The following is a 14,662-nucleotide window of genomic DNA, read 5'->3' on the forward strand; positions in this document are numbered from 1 at the left end:
AGTGATATTGATTTAAAACTAATAATGAAACACAAACGTTTGCTTGAAAGCTGGTCGCTGACAGCAGTGTCTACTCCTCCCTCTGAAAGCAAACAGATCCTTGTTCTTTTCCTCACGTTCATTAAAAAATATCTCTCATTGTTTCACAGTGTCCAAATGTTCTCATCCCATTGAAAACTGTTGTAAACCATATACTTGTAATAAAAATGAAATAGAAAATGGAGTGCTCGTGTAATCATTAAAGACTATATGCAGAAGGAAAATATTTTTTTCCTGGTTGAAATTTAGTACTTAAATCTATATTTGTGTTTATAGTAACGTACAATTTATCTATGTTGTACTATCCTTAATAAACAGTTTGTCTTCTAACATCAGCCATTTTATTTCATCCCATATTGCCAGAACCAGCAATATGGGATGAAATAAAACCTGCTGTAATCTGTTCCCCCTGTCTAAATCAGACAAAAAAGGTCCCAGTTTTTCCATTTTTGGTTTATAAGCATCTTTTATGATAACAACTAATCCCTGAAACTTTGGAGTTGATTGACCTTTATTTCTCAAAGTTACAAGGGGGGAACAAATTACGGCAGGCCACCTGCCGTAATCTGTTCCCCCTGTCTAAATCAGGCAAAAAAGGTCCCAGTTTTTCCATTTTTGGCTTATAAGCATCTTTTATGATAACAACTAATCCCTGAAACTTTGGAGTTGATTGACCTTTATTTCTCAAAGTTACAAGGGGGGAACAAATTACGGCAGGCCACCTGCCGTAATCTGTTCCCCCTGTCTAAATCAGACAAAAAAGGTCCCAGTTTTTCCATTTTTGGCTTATAAGCATCTTTTATGATAACAACTAATCCCTGAAACTTTGGAGTTGATTGACCTTTATTTCTCAAAGTTACAAGGGGGGAACAAATTATGGCAGGCTACCTGCCGTAATTTGTTCCCCCTGTTTAAATCAGGCAAAAAAGGTCCCAGCTTTTTCATTTTTGGCTTATAAGCATCTTTTATGACAACAACTAATCCCTGAAACGTTGGAGTTGATTGACCTTTATTTCTCAAAGTTACAAGGGGGGAACAAATTACGGCAGGCTACCTGCCGTAATTTGTTCCCCCTGTCTAAATCAGGCAAAAAAGGCCCCAGCTTTTTCATTTTTGGCTTATAAGCATCTTTTATGATGACAACTAACCCCTGAAACTTTGGAGTTGATTGACCTATGTTTCTTAATTTACAAGGGGGGACAGGCTTTACCAGCTGAGATTTTTAGATGTAAAAGTGTCTTTATGGTAGTTACTGAAGTAAAATTAAGCTGACAGCACCTACTCACTGCACGCTTAAGTAATTGTAAAGTGTGGAGCCTGTAACGTAACCCTTTAGGGTAATAACTGTCACGAGGGCATCTAGTAGTCTAACCCAAATGCAGAAATCACTCAGGAGGAAGGGAAAAAGTTCAAAGGTTTATTTACAATAAAGTACTATAATCACAGGTTCTGGGTTCTGGCAGACAGTAGCAAGTGGGTTCGCCACTCAGGAGGACAGAGAGGTCTGAGTGATCCGGATTACTTGCAGGTTCAGGAGGACAGAGATGTATTCCTGTCCAGGGGGGTAACGGTTCTGCTGAGGGGGTGTAGAGATGATCCAGGAATATTGCTGGTGGTTTGATGTTCAGGTGAATTTCTGTTCTGGAGTGGAGCAGAGCTGCAAAGAGGGAAACCTTCAGGGTCCAGAGGCGAGTAGGCAGACAGAGGGCTGAGGGTTTGCAGAGATTGAGCTGAGTGCAGGCAGGAGGAGAACTGAGAGCTTGGCAGAGGCAGTCTGAGTGCAGGCAGAATCCCGGTTGAGCTCTCTCTCTCTCTCTTGAGGACTTGGCTGAGGCAGAGGCAGAGCTTACTGAGAGCTTGCAGGCAGATCACAGACTGAGTCTCTCTCCAAGTAATCTTCTGAGGGCGGGCAGGCAGATACTCACAGAGGAAGCTCCCCAGAGTTCGACAGAGAGCAGGCAGGCAGATAACCAGCAGAGATAACTCTCCAGGGTTACTGGTAGTCAGGCAGGATCTATCTGTGAGACAGAAAGGGGAAACTGGTTCAGGCTTGGTTCATAAAAAGTCAGAAGACTCAGACAGGCAGGTTGGCTCAGGTTTTGCTAACCGTTACTGGCAAACACTTTGGCGCTGGAGTGGTCTGATGAGGAGATGAAAGACAGGTGAGGCAGGTGAGCACAAGCCCTCAGGAAGGAATCCTTGGCGCCCTCTGGTGGGCAAGCCTCCGGATCCCAACAGGCAGCACAAGCCCTCAGGAAGGGATCCTCGATGGCATCTGGTGGGCAAGCCTCCGGATCCCAACAATAACAAATAGTAGCAAAAAATTGTAATTCAAAGTTTTGCTTATAACTTCTCAATAAAAAAAAAAAAATTTATTACAAGATAAAAACATCATAATAGAAACAACTTAACAAAACTATTGACATGCAAAGCACACGTAATCCTCTTGGGGATCTGGGTTTCCAACACATTGAAGGTGGTACCATCTGAAGCAGTCGTCACACTGAATCTGTTAAAAATAGAGAAAGAAATCAGCATAGAAAGAAGGGAATTCTTACAAGCACCTGGCAATATTGTCAAATACCCAGATGTCTTCAGTGTCCGTGTTTTTCTCGCCACAAAAGTGACAGAGGTTGCTCAGGTCATCTGTAAGACATACCAAAATATGCAATGAGCCTCAATTTTTTTTGACAATATCACATCAAATAATACAATGTTAATGTTTCCAATAGTTAAAAGCAAGATACTAATCATGTAAGACAATCCAAAGGTAATTGAATACATACCTGTGCTGAGAAGGAGAGTGGTCGCAATTTTCATCCTGTGCTTGTTTATTTCTTTTTAGTTGTCGGAAAAGAAATCTTTTCTTTTCTCAGGATTTTCTCAGCAAACTGTAAAAAGACATTAGATTTTTTTTTTTAGAAAAAGACATTTTAAATGTCTTTACAGACATTATATTGTACATTGCTAATAGGCGAAGCAGCTTGAAACTAATCTAGATATTATAAGTTACATATGATAGATAGATAGATAGATAGATAGATAGATAGATAGATAGATAGATAGATAGATAGATAGATAGATAGATAGATAGATAGATAGATAGATAGATAGATAGATAGATAGATAGATAGATAGATAGATAGATAGATAGATAGATAGATAGATAGATAGATAGATAGATAGATAGATAGATAGATAGATAGATAGATAGATAGATAGATAGATAGATAGATAGATAGATAGATAGATAGATAGATAGATAGATAGATAGATAGATAGATGTACTTTATTTATCCCAAGCTGGGAAATTGCAGTGTAGCAGCAGCTTTACACATAGTGACAGTCACAACACAATAAGATAAGAAAAAAGTAAAAATAACATAACATCCACGCGTATTTACATAATAAGGGTAATTTACATAATAAGGGTGCAGTGAACATCCCTGAGGTGCAGTGAACAGATTATAAATAAGTATTAAAATATGGAGTGCAGTACAGTACAGTGCTGGTTACTGTATGCTGAAACAAGAGTTTATTTTTTATTGTACAGTGTGATGGCATATGGTAGGAAAGATTTCCTGTATCTGTCCCTTCGACAGTGGAGCTGGAGCAGCCTGTGAGAAAAGGTGCTCCGCTGTCTGACCACTGTGTGGTGGAGAGGGTGCTGATCATTGTCAATGATGGATAAGAGTTTATTCAGCGTTCTCCTCTCCACCACAGTCTCAAAAGACTCCAGCCTGAGTCCAAGTACAGAACCAGCCCTCCTGATGATTTTATCAAGTCTGTTGGTGTCGCTGGCTCTGATGCTGCTGCCCCAACACACAGCAGCAAAGAAAATGGTGCTGGCAACAACAGACTGGTAAAAGATCTCCAACATCTTGCTGCACACATTGAAGGATCTCAGCTTCCTCAAGAAATAGAGTCTGCTCATCCCCTTCTTGTACACAGCCTCAGAGTTAGACCTCCAGTCCAGTCTATTGTCAATTATCACTCCCAAGTATCTATAGTCCTCCACCTCCTCCACCACCTCCCCCCTAATCCGTAGTGGCTGTGAAGACATGATATGAATCTTTTCAATTACACAGATACGTCTTTTTGTACATAACTATGTATTTTTGCATATTTGGATGCCTGCCTTCAAGGTGAAGAGTCCACATGATGTGCCATCTGTCTGTTTGGGATGCATCACTGTGTCACAAGTCCACCTGGAGATGTTACATCCCATTTTTTGCATAAATGCCCTGTAAACACATTTAAAATTTTAATAATGCATGACTTTGCGTTTGTGTTATGCAAATTTGAAAAAGAATTATTTCAATATCCATCCTTTCAGTGGTCCAGGTTTTATTTGTTTGTGTTTTCATGATACATTTCAGTTTGAAATAAACATTACAAATTTTTTTTAATGGGGTCGTAATTGTGCTATTGTACTGGACTTTTGGATCAACCTTGTACAAGAACATAAAGCTTAAATTTTTAATGTACCTTACTGCGTTTAGAGAAAGGTTCATACTGTACATAAGTGTAAGAAACACATTGAAAAAAATAAGCCTGCATTACTATTTATTCTGTAATGTAAATTGTGACATCCACAAAATTGGACATTATTCACAATAACATTTTTAAAATCAGGCTTTGTAAGGAAAGATATTTTGACATTTCTTGATTTTTCCTTGCCTTGTAGTAGCCCGACATGTCTGTATGTCCTGTTTACTCTCTCCTAAAGGATCCAGAAACACCGACCGCTTGTCTTGTGGGTAGATTACCTATGATTAATTTGATTTAATAACAAAAATTCCTGGAATCACTCACTTTTGATCAGTGTCCTCTTCACATTAACAAAATTACACTTATTGACATTTTCGTAAAGGAATAATGAACACGGAAGGGTTAATTACCACTAACATCCAGTGATGATGCTTGTTCACAATTCCCAGAATTACACCATATTCCATTGGTTTTATCTAAAATGAATGATGTAACATGTTAGTAACTTCATTATAACAGCGATGAAACATATACCCAACACATGAATAGAAAAACAAACCAAAACAAAGATAAAAAAATATATATATTTTTACTAATCCAAATGATAAGTGCTAAATCCTGTTTAGTATTTATTTGAAAGATTTCGGAAGCTCTGGGTCAAGGCAGCAGTTATCTAAAAAACGTGTGTTTGGATAAACAGATTGAGTCGTTTCTACTTGATTATTCAAATGATAAAGTTTTCCCATGTGATGTCAGCCTATGATCAATAATAATACAGGTCTTTTGAACAAAGCTTCTGTAACTTGTTTAAGGTTTCATTTCTCAGTTGTGCTTTTATTTCTTTTGCTCTGTGTTGTGGTGAAAATGTATATTATTTCTTAAAACATTCGTTTTTATCTTCCGTCTAATCTATTTTTTTGCATTATGGGTATTATGTACTCATTGCTATAGTTTGTTAGTTATTTATTCTGTTATGATTAGGTTTTATTTTCCATGGCTTCAGTTATCTAGAGTTCCTTTTTTATCCTCTAGTTTTTCACTTGGTCATTCCTTACTTTGTAGTCATTATTTTAATTCACATTTATCCTTATGTTACTTTCTAGCTTTAGTTGAACCCTGTTTTCCCTGTTTGCGGTTTGTTGTTGCTCCTATTGCCAGTTATTTCCTCTTATATCCTTCTAAGCTTTTTCTAAACACACTGGCTCATAATTACCTGATAACACCTGTTATTGTTCTGTCTCCCATATATTCTCCGCCTTTGCGGTTCCTCTGTGCTTTATATTCTTCTCACCTACAAGACACCATCTCTACCCTGTGTCTCTGCTCTTGAGTCCTCCACAGAACCAGATAGCTTCTAACCAAATATTTTTGACATTATATAATGTGTTCAACACATTCAAGTAATTCACTGTCACCGTTGAAGCATTTACATGATTCTCTGAGGACAAGGTTCCAGCTTTAGCAATAACAGTTTTTCTTCACATCATTTACATGTTGTGAAAAGTTGATTATGAGATTTTACATAATTTTCTCTATTACTACACAAACCTTGAGTCGCAGAATCTTCCCATTCCATATGGATGTCATTGCAAACGTGTCAATGAAAGTTGATTTTGTAGTTTCTGCACAATTGTAGTCATTTATAAGGAGGTGAAGATAAGCGTTGATTGACTGTTCATAAATAAAAAAGCACATTAGTCAGCCATTCACAGAATAAAAAAAACATATGTTTTTTAAGTTTGAAATTAAACTTTCCATTTTGCAATACCTCGCTTTCCAACTCCATGTCTGGAACAAGTTGCTTTATGTCCCAGTAAAAGAGCTTATAGGCACTGATCTTTGAGAGTAACACGTTGCATGTTTTTCCACCCCATGCCTCAAGTACATCTGGATAAAAGAGAAATGGTGACACATTAAGATCGTTATACATGAACAGTTATATATTTATAACTAATCTGTTACACTTCCCATTGTGACTTCAATAGATCTAATCAGTTAAGGTGCAAAGGATTTAGTTCCCCTGATATATGTCAGTAACGCTTTGTTTTACAGTACAACTACCATTCTGTCTAACCATTTATAACATGGTAATAGCATAGCAAATTACACTATAAACTTTATGCATAATTTTGTGCTGTGCTTTAAGTTCTAGGCAGACAAGAAAAAGTCAGACTTCTTAAATGTCAATCCGTTATTACCAGCTAACGCATTCATTTCCCTAACAAAAATAAATGAATGTGTTTTTATCCAGTTATATGCAGTTTATTACTTGAAATATAACAGAAAATGATACCTAGAATACGGCATGCCAATTTTCTTACCTATCTTATTTATATGTAACTTCAGTTGAGTTATATAATGCTTTATTTACCTGATCATAGGTTAAAACTTAATTTGCAAGCCATTGGTAGGTGGTGGGCAATAATAGAAACATTATGTTAACTACAACCTTATGGTAATTACCCAGCAAAAGTCTTCATTGTTACATAGCAATGAAACATGTAGGCAATTACTTTGATATTATATACATTAATTTGGGGTAATTACCAGATAAAGTTTTTATTGTTACCTAGTAATATAGTGAGACTAACCTGTTATTACATGCTTTTTGATGTACTGTAAAACAAAGTGTTACCTATGCATCTACATAGAAAACTAAAATTTAAACATTAGCTGTAAATTTTCATTTACATTTGTTCAAAAATATAACTATTATTATTTAAATTACACCAAAAAGTTAAAGACAAACTACATAGAATATATTCCCAGAATGACAGAAGTTTTTCTTCATACATTTTTCTGCATCTGCTTTGCTGTACTTTGGAAAAGACTCAGATTTTGAAGGAGAATCGTTGGCAGCAGCTGAGCATGGTAGAGGAGATGCACGGGGTGGAGGAGAAGGGGATGGTGGAGGAGCAGCGGTGGCAGCAGCTGAGGGTAGTGGAGGAGATGCAGGGGGTGAAGGAGATGAGGATGGTGGAGGAGATGGCGATAGTTGAAGAGATGGAGATGGCGGAGGAGATGGGGATGGTGCAGGTGCAGCAGTGTCAGCAAATGGGGATGGTGGAGGAGATGGGGATGGTGCAGCAGTGGCAGCAAATGGGGATGGTGGAGGAAATGGGGATGGTGGAGGAGATGGGGATGGTGCAGCAGTGTCAGCAAATGGGGATGGTGGAGGAGATGGGGATGGTGCAGCAGTGTCAGCAAATGGGGATGGTGGAGGAAATGGGGATGGTGGAGGAGATTGGGATGGTGCAGCAGTGTCAGCAAATGGGGATGGTGGAGGAAATGGGGATGGTGGAGGAGATGGGAATGGTGCAGGTGCAGCAGTGGCAGCAAATGAAAGCGGTGGAGGGGATGCAGGGGCAGGAGAAGATGCATGTGGTGGAGAAGCACTGGCCAGAGAAGCAGGGGGAGTAGCACTTTGTCTCTTTTTTTTTAAACCCCAGTGTGGCACTCTTGCTGTTGGGATTTTGACCAGTTTAAGATGATCTACATTTACTTTTTCGAATATGACACCATTTGAATCCTTAATGTCTGCGCTTTTGTCCTGGATTGATATTACAATGAATGGTCCTAGATAGTTGGCCTCAAGCTTCCCTCCTTTTCTTTGTTGGCTTCTTATGTTGGCTCTCAAGACGCTGTCACCAACTTTAAGGGTTTCAGCGCTTGTTCTGCTTTTCATCCTTTTCTTCATCTTGTCTTGTGCTTTGCTGACATTGTCCCGAATGACTTCCATTAGCTGTTCATGTTTTTCAATGTCAAGTGCCACCTCTTCTTGTCCGACAAGATTTTCCACACTGCTGTCCACCTATTCAACGAAACAAATTTGCTGTAACAAATCTTACAACTGTAATATTTTATAAAAGAACATATTACAGACAAAAAAACTTCTAAATTGATCAAATTAAAGTCAATTCCTTGATAGCTCTTAAGTAAAACTGAGTTTAATAAAGAGCATTATTTGTAATTATGATGGTTTTTGTAACTGGTAGAACTTATACCAACCATTAACTGCTCTGGAATTTGTGATGGGTAACGAGCCTCTCTGCCAAACATCATGAAGAAAGGAGAGTATTTGGTGGTCATCTGTTTTTTTGTTCTAATTCCAAACATGATGGCGTCAATATACTCATCCCAGGTGTCCGGATTGTCCCCTACAACTTTACAGAGGGCTCTGACAGCATGAAGAAACACAAACATTAATTAGCATGATCTATTTGGTCATGTAGTGAAGACGTTGAATGAAAGACAACCTAGTTTTATGGAGAAGCAAAAGTGACAAAATTTGAAAAAGAAGAAGACATATATTGTGTGTTGTTGATGTTGAAATGATGGAAAGAATAGGTTCATCAAAGCCCCCCTTCTTACCCACAATAACCATACCAGATTATTTTGAGGTCATTAACTCACTTTATTTTTAGGTGAATAATTTTAGTTTTTGGGTGGTTTCTTTATCTCATTTATTTATTGTTCGAGGGTCTATTTCCTTTAAGTATATGCAGTGGTGTAGGACCATCATTAATCGGGGTTGGGCATATGTTTTTTTTTTTCCAGAACAGGAGAAGCACCAGGAACAAAGACAATGTTGATCTGTATTATGAGTTTGCTACCAGGATGACTAAACATTACAATGCAGTCTTCAATTTTTTTGCATTAGAATTCTTTAGAATTCTACATAAACAATATAAGCCCTGTGCAGTCATGGCTTGTTTGAATTTTGGGACGTTTCATTTAAAAAACTTTCACCAGTATGATGTTCTGTCCACCTTAAACTTTTGCCAACACAACAAAAACAGGTTGTTGCCGCTCAAGATAAATAACTTAGAGAACAAAATGAATGTAAAGGACTAATAAACAATAAAAACAAAGCATCTTTATATACAAACAATGCCTACATAATGGCAATGATAAACAAAAAACATGCATGTTTTTAGGTCAATTGAAATCATGGCCTTGAGCCCAGGAGCTGAAAGCTGCATTGGTAGTTCATGCTCTCAAGGCCCAAATTAAGTTTAATATTATGTCTTTTCTGCTGAGGAAAGCAGTGGTACGATAAATGTTTGTACCCACATGCACAGGGATTGATTGTTTGATTATGCTGTTGTGAAATTCTAATGTATATGTCTTTATCCATTTGTATTAATAGCTGTAACATTCATAGTGTGAGGGTGTAAATATTAATTGTTACCTCTGAATTGTGCCGTTCATCCGCTCCACCAAGCCATTTGTTTGTGGATGGTATGGTGAACACAGGCTTCTTTGAATGTGTAGCATTTCACAGATGTTTTTGTTCAGCTGCACAAACAAATTAAACAACTTGAGTGTAGTACATTTCAATATGAAGGAAACCATGCACAGGGGTTAATGAATTAAATATAAAGAGGTCATCATTCCCACAGTAATGATCTGTATAGTATTGTATAAACTGAACAGTGGAGAAACATAATGACATTGTTCGAATTATCAGAACTCTGGTATATTCAATTGAATGTGCTACTTTTGTACGCCAAGAGTTTGTTTCACATGGAAAGTCCAGCCATTAACCAAAAACTTACATCATGAAAAAGAACAATCTTAGATGAAATTCTGATTTTTTTTCCAGTGCAATACCATTGGGAAATTGTTTCCATGACTTTGCAAAAAACTTAATTAATAGAAATGGTATAAGTCAGCGTCCAGGAATAATGTCATGTGAGGTACTTACCGAATTGACAAATTCTCTTCCCTGGTCAGTGAGAATCCGTTTTGGACATTCAAACTGATACACAAATTTGATTAAACAGGTGGTCACTTCAATGGCAGATTTTGTATTCAACGGGTAAGCTTGTGGCCATTTGGTGAAGTAATCAATGAAGACGCAGAGATATTGATTTCCGTTTTTGGTTTCTGTTAATTTTCCAATCAGATCCATCCCAACTAGTTCAAACGGTTGAGAAACCTTAAAAACAAGGAGATGCAAAATAATTGTGACAGAAATAATGGGTTCAGCATAATTAAATTAATATTAAATACAATTATCAACAATTTGTTGTTGTTGTTTTTTTTGTGTGAAAGTGAACTAAAATGGTTACTCTGCAAAGGAAGAAGTTGCAGATGTACATCATTGCACAACACTTACAAGAGAATAGGAGGACAAAGAAAGCCAGACAAAAAAGAAAACATTAACATTGCAAGGTGTTGCAGTAATCAATTGGACTACACATAATTATATGTAAATTTTTTCCTGGAGATTATTGAGATCTCAGGTAAAAATGACTCACCTTTATTGGAATTATTTCAGAAGGTTTTTTTATTGTATTTGCATGTGTCTGACAAGCTGTGCACTCGGAAACCTAAATTGGAGGAAAATTAAAAAAATTAAGTTAATAAGCAACCCTTTCAAATTTTTAATTTATAAGAAAACAGTGTCATGCATTCTGCACATTAAAACAAATCAGAGTTTAATTGTCGTAATTTTATGAAATGGGTCCATTATTTTTACCCACCCATTTAATGATATCTACTGACATCCCAGGCCAGTAGAACCGCTTAGAAATGGCTTCGACAGTTTTTCTTTGTCCACAATGCGCTCCAGTGGGGCTGGCATGAAAATCTGTGAAAATCAAGTTTGCCTCTTCTGTTCCACACACCACCTTGGTTTTGACGGACCTAGCCCTGCCTTTGTGACGCCAGTACACCAGCTGGCCCCCTAAAGACAAAATAAAACAATACATTACATACAATGTATTATATTTATTATAACCTTATATGAATAGAAAACACATTTTGTAGATGCCATTTATGAGGCCCCTCACCTTCTTTGCGAAAAGAGTTAAATTAATTAAGAAACGGACTAATGAGTTATTACTCCAATGCTTCCCTAGAAGCGTAAGGTGGAAAATAATCACCACGTCTCTCAATGCGTAAAACTTAATTGTTATTTGTTTTCTTAATATTTTTGTAACACAGGTAGTGAAAACTTTTATAGCTTACCTTCAATGTCGTACAGTGACGCTTGCCTTCGAAGAAGAAATTTTTCTTTCTTGGTAAAAGAAGGTGGATATTCCCCTTTTAATTTATAGGCTACCACGCGTTTGTATTCCTCTTTATCCATTAATGCACTTTTTTCAGTAGGCTATTACTAAGACGTAATAAAGTAATTTTAGCGGTTTCTGTTTTGAGCAAATAAAGGTATGGATAATCCTTCTACGCTGATGTATTTCTGACTTTTCGTATTTCGGGGTCATGAGGAGTTCATGGTGCGTTTGTGTAGTGTTTGGATCCTAAGTTTATATTGCTGGTCATTTGAACCCACACACTTTATTATTACTAAAACTACTTGATATAATTAATTTTGATTTCTCCGTTATTTCTGTGCAGGTTGAGTTTTTAGACATTCAGATAAATTTCTATTGCATGACGTCTGAAGTCAAACTGGATGAAATACATTAAGATATATATATTGAAAATGATATCTGATTTGCCTGAATTAGACAGGGGGAGCAGATTACGGCAGATGACCTACTATAATTTGTTCCCCCTTGTAACTTTGAGAAATAAAGGTCAATCAACTCCAAAGTTTCAGGGATTAGTTGTCATCATAAAAGATGTTTATAAGCCAAAAATGAAAAAACTGGGACCCTTTTTGCCTGATTTAGACAGGGGGAACAAATTACGGCAGGTGGCCTGCCATAATTTGTTCCCCCCTTGTAACTTTAAGAAATAAATGTCAATCAACTCCAAAGTTTCAGGGATTAGTTGTCATCATAAAAGATGCTTATAAGCCAAAAATGAAAAAGCTGGGGCCTTTTTTGCCTGATTTAGACAGGGGGAACAGATTACGGCAGGTTTTATTTCATCCCATATTGCTGGTTCTTGCAATATGGGATGAAATAAAACGGTCAATCACCCCCAAAGTTTCAGGGGTTAGTTGTCATCATAAAAGATGCTTATAAGCCAAAAATGGAAAAACTGGGACCTTTTTTGCCTGATTTAGACAGGGGGAACAGATTACGGCAGGTGGCCTGCCGTAATTTGTTCCCCCCTTGTAACTTTGAGAAATAAAGGTCAATCAACTCCAAAGTTTCAGGGATTAGTTGTCATCATAAAAGATGCTTATAAGCCAAAAATGAAAAAGCTGGGGCCTTTTTTGCCTGATTTAGACAGGGGGAACAAATTACGGCAGGTAGCCTGCCATAATTTGTTCCCCCCTTGTAACATTGAGAAATAAAGTTCAATCAACTCCAAAGTTTCAGGGATTAGTTGTCATCATAAAAGATGCTTATAAGCCAAAAATGAAAAAGCTGGGGCCTTTTTTGCCTGATTTAGACAGGGGGAACAAATTACGGCAGGTAGCCTGCCATAATTTGTTCCCCCCTTGTAACATTGAGAAATAAAGGTCAATCAACTCCAAAGTTTCAGGGATTAGTTGTCATCATAAAAGATGCTTATAAACCAAAAATGGAAAAACTGGGACCTTTTTTGCCTGATTTAGACAGGGGGAACAAATTACGGCAGGTTTTATTTCATCCCATATTGCTGGTTCTGGCAATATGGGATGAAATAAAATGGCTGATGTTAGAAGACAAACTGTTTATCAAGGATAGTACAACATAGATAAATTGTACGTTACTATAAACACAAATATAGATTTAAGTACTAAATTTCAACCAGGAAAAAAATATTTTCCTTCTGCATATAGGGCCGGATTTATCAAAGGTTTGCGTGTATTAAAACGTGAGCTATTTCACTGCGCACGCTAAAAAATGTACAAACTGATCTATCAACAGCGTGCTAAAAGCATTTGGTCTTTAAAACGTGGTAAATAGCACCTCTGATCCATTTAGTACTTTTTCTGCAATGAATATGCAATATGGGGCGTTTACACGCTAAAGTGCGTCTTGTGGGAGGAGAACATGTAAATATATTAATTTAGCACTCGCAAAGTGATTTATCAAACTTGAACGCAATTTTGCTAACGGTATCTGACTCTATATTTAACACGTTCCAAAAGAAGGTGCAAATGGTCTGTATGCGTAATTGCGCACACATGGCAGCGGTTATTGTCGCAAGAAGGAGACATGGAAATAAAGCAAGGAGACGCAGAGAACGCATTTTTTCACTCCGTGTGAATATTTTTGGAATGAACGAGGAAACGATCATCAAAACATATCGTTTATCCAGCATTGCCATTTTGGAGCTGTTGGGGGAACTCCGAATGGATTTGGAGCCAGCCACAAGGAGGACCCACGCAATACCAGATATCACAAAACTCCTTGCAACATTGCACTTTTTTGCATCTGGGTCATTCCAGCGTACGGTTGCAGCGTGAGCTGGGATCTCCCAATCTCGTTTTTTCAGAAGTGCTGTCCGACGGGGTCGGGGTTCTCCCCCTGCGCCTGTGGAGCAACGTGCCAAATGCTGCGGGGATCTCATCCACAGTCACAGGCCAATACAAAACACCTGTTTTTTTTTTTTTGTTTTTTTTTTACTGCAGCACATACCACCTTAGGGAATAAAGGTTGTCAATTTATAAATATATATATATATATATATATATATATATATATATATATATATATATATATATATATATATATATATTTACTTATTTATTTTTTTTGTTGGGGGTCACTGTAAGATTTAAATTTCTTAATGCACTAGTTTGTACAGACTACAAACTACTTTGCCGCAAACCACAAAACGCGCAAAACCATCATTTAAATAGGGCGTCTCCAACAGTTTTGCACCTTCCACCAGTTACGCAATCACTCTTGTTAAATCACCCGCAAACCATGGTTCAGCCCCTCGCGCAAAATTCCAGTTTGCGAGCGCAAATTACTGCACGCAAAATTGGATCTTGATAAATCCGGCCCACAGTCTTTAATGATTACACGAGCACTCCATTTTCTATTTCATTTTTATTACAAGTATATGGTTTACAACAGTTTTCAATGGGATGAGAACATTTGGACACTGTGAAACAATGAGAGATATTTTTTAATGAACGTGAGGAAAAGAACAAGGATCTGTTTGCTTTCAGAGGGAGGAGTAGACACTGCTGTCAGCGACCAGCTTTCAAGCAAACGTTTGTGTTTCATTATTAGTTTTAAATCAATATCACTGGCGATATTCTGCTATAACATGTGAA

The 14,662-nt window shown here is 37.4% G+C and overlaps 3 long non-coding RNA genes across 3 annotated transcripts; all 3 read right to left on the reverse strand.

The window, feature by feature from the left end:
- Positions 1-1,881: 1,881 nt before the first annotated feature.
- On the reverse strand, positions 1,882-2,882 carry LOC119798610. Its single transcript, XR_005282741.1, has 4 exons — positions 2,826-2,882; positions 2,624-2,685; positions 2,147-2,548; positions 1,882-2,057 (listed from the first exon to the last, which is right to left on the reverse strand). It is a non-coding gene; the product is annotated as an uncharacterized LOC119798610 (long non-coding RNA).
- A 1,836-nt stretch (positions 2,883-4,718) lies between these two features.
- On the reverse strand, positions 4,719-6,137 carry LOC119798611. The gene is made up of 3 exons (XR_005282742.1): positions 6,079-6,137; positions 4,941-5,006; positions 4,719-4,808 (listed from the first exon to the last, which is right to left on the reverse strand). It is a non-coding gene; the product is annotated as an uncharacterized LOC119798611 (long non-coding RNA).
- Positions 6,138-6,325: 188 nt separating this feature from the next.
- On the reverse strand, positions 6,326-10,335 carry LOC119798549. The gene is made up of 3 exons (XR_005282733.1): positions 10,238-10,335; positions 9,722-9,828; positions 6,326-6,417 (listed from the first exon to the last, which is right to left on the reverse strand). It is a non-coding gene; the product is annotated as an uncharacterized LOC119798549 (long non-coding RNA).
- Positions 10,336-14,662: the final 4,327 nt, after the last annotated feature.

Source organism: Cyprinodon tularosa, unplaced genomic scaffold, assembly GCF_016077235.1.
Source record: "Cyprinodon tularosa strain WSP-4 unplaced genomic scaffold, ASM1607723v1 ctg63, whole genome shotgun sequence".
In the NCBI taxonomy this organism is placed as follows: domain Eukaryota; kingdom Metazoa; phylum Chordata; class Actinopteri; order Cyprinodontiformes; family Cyprinodontidae; genus Cyprinodon; species Cyprinodon tularosa.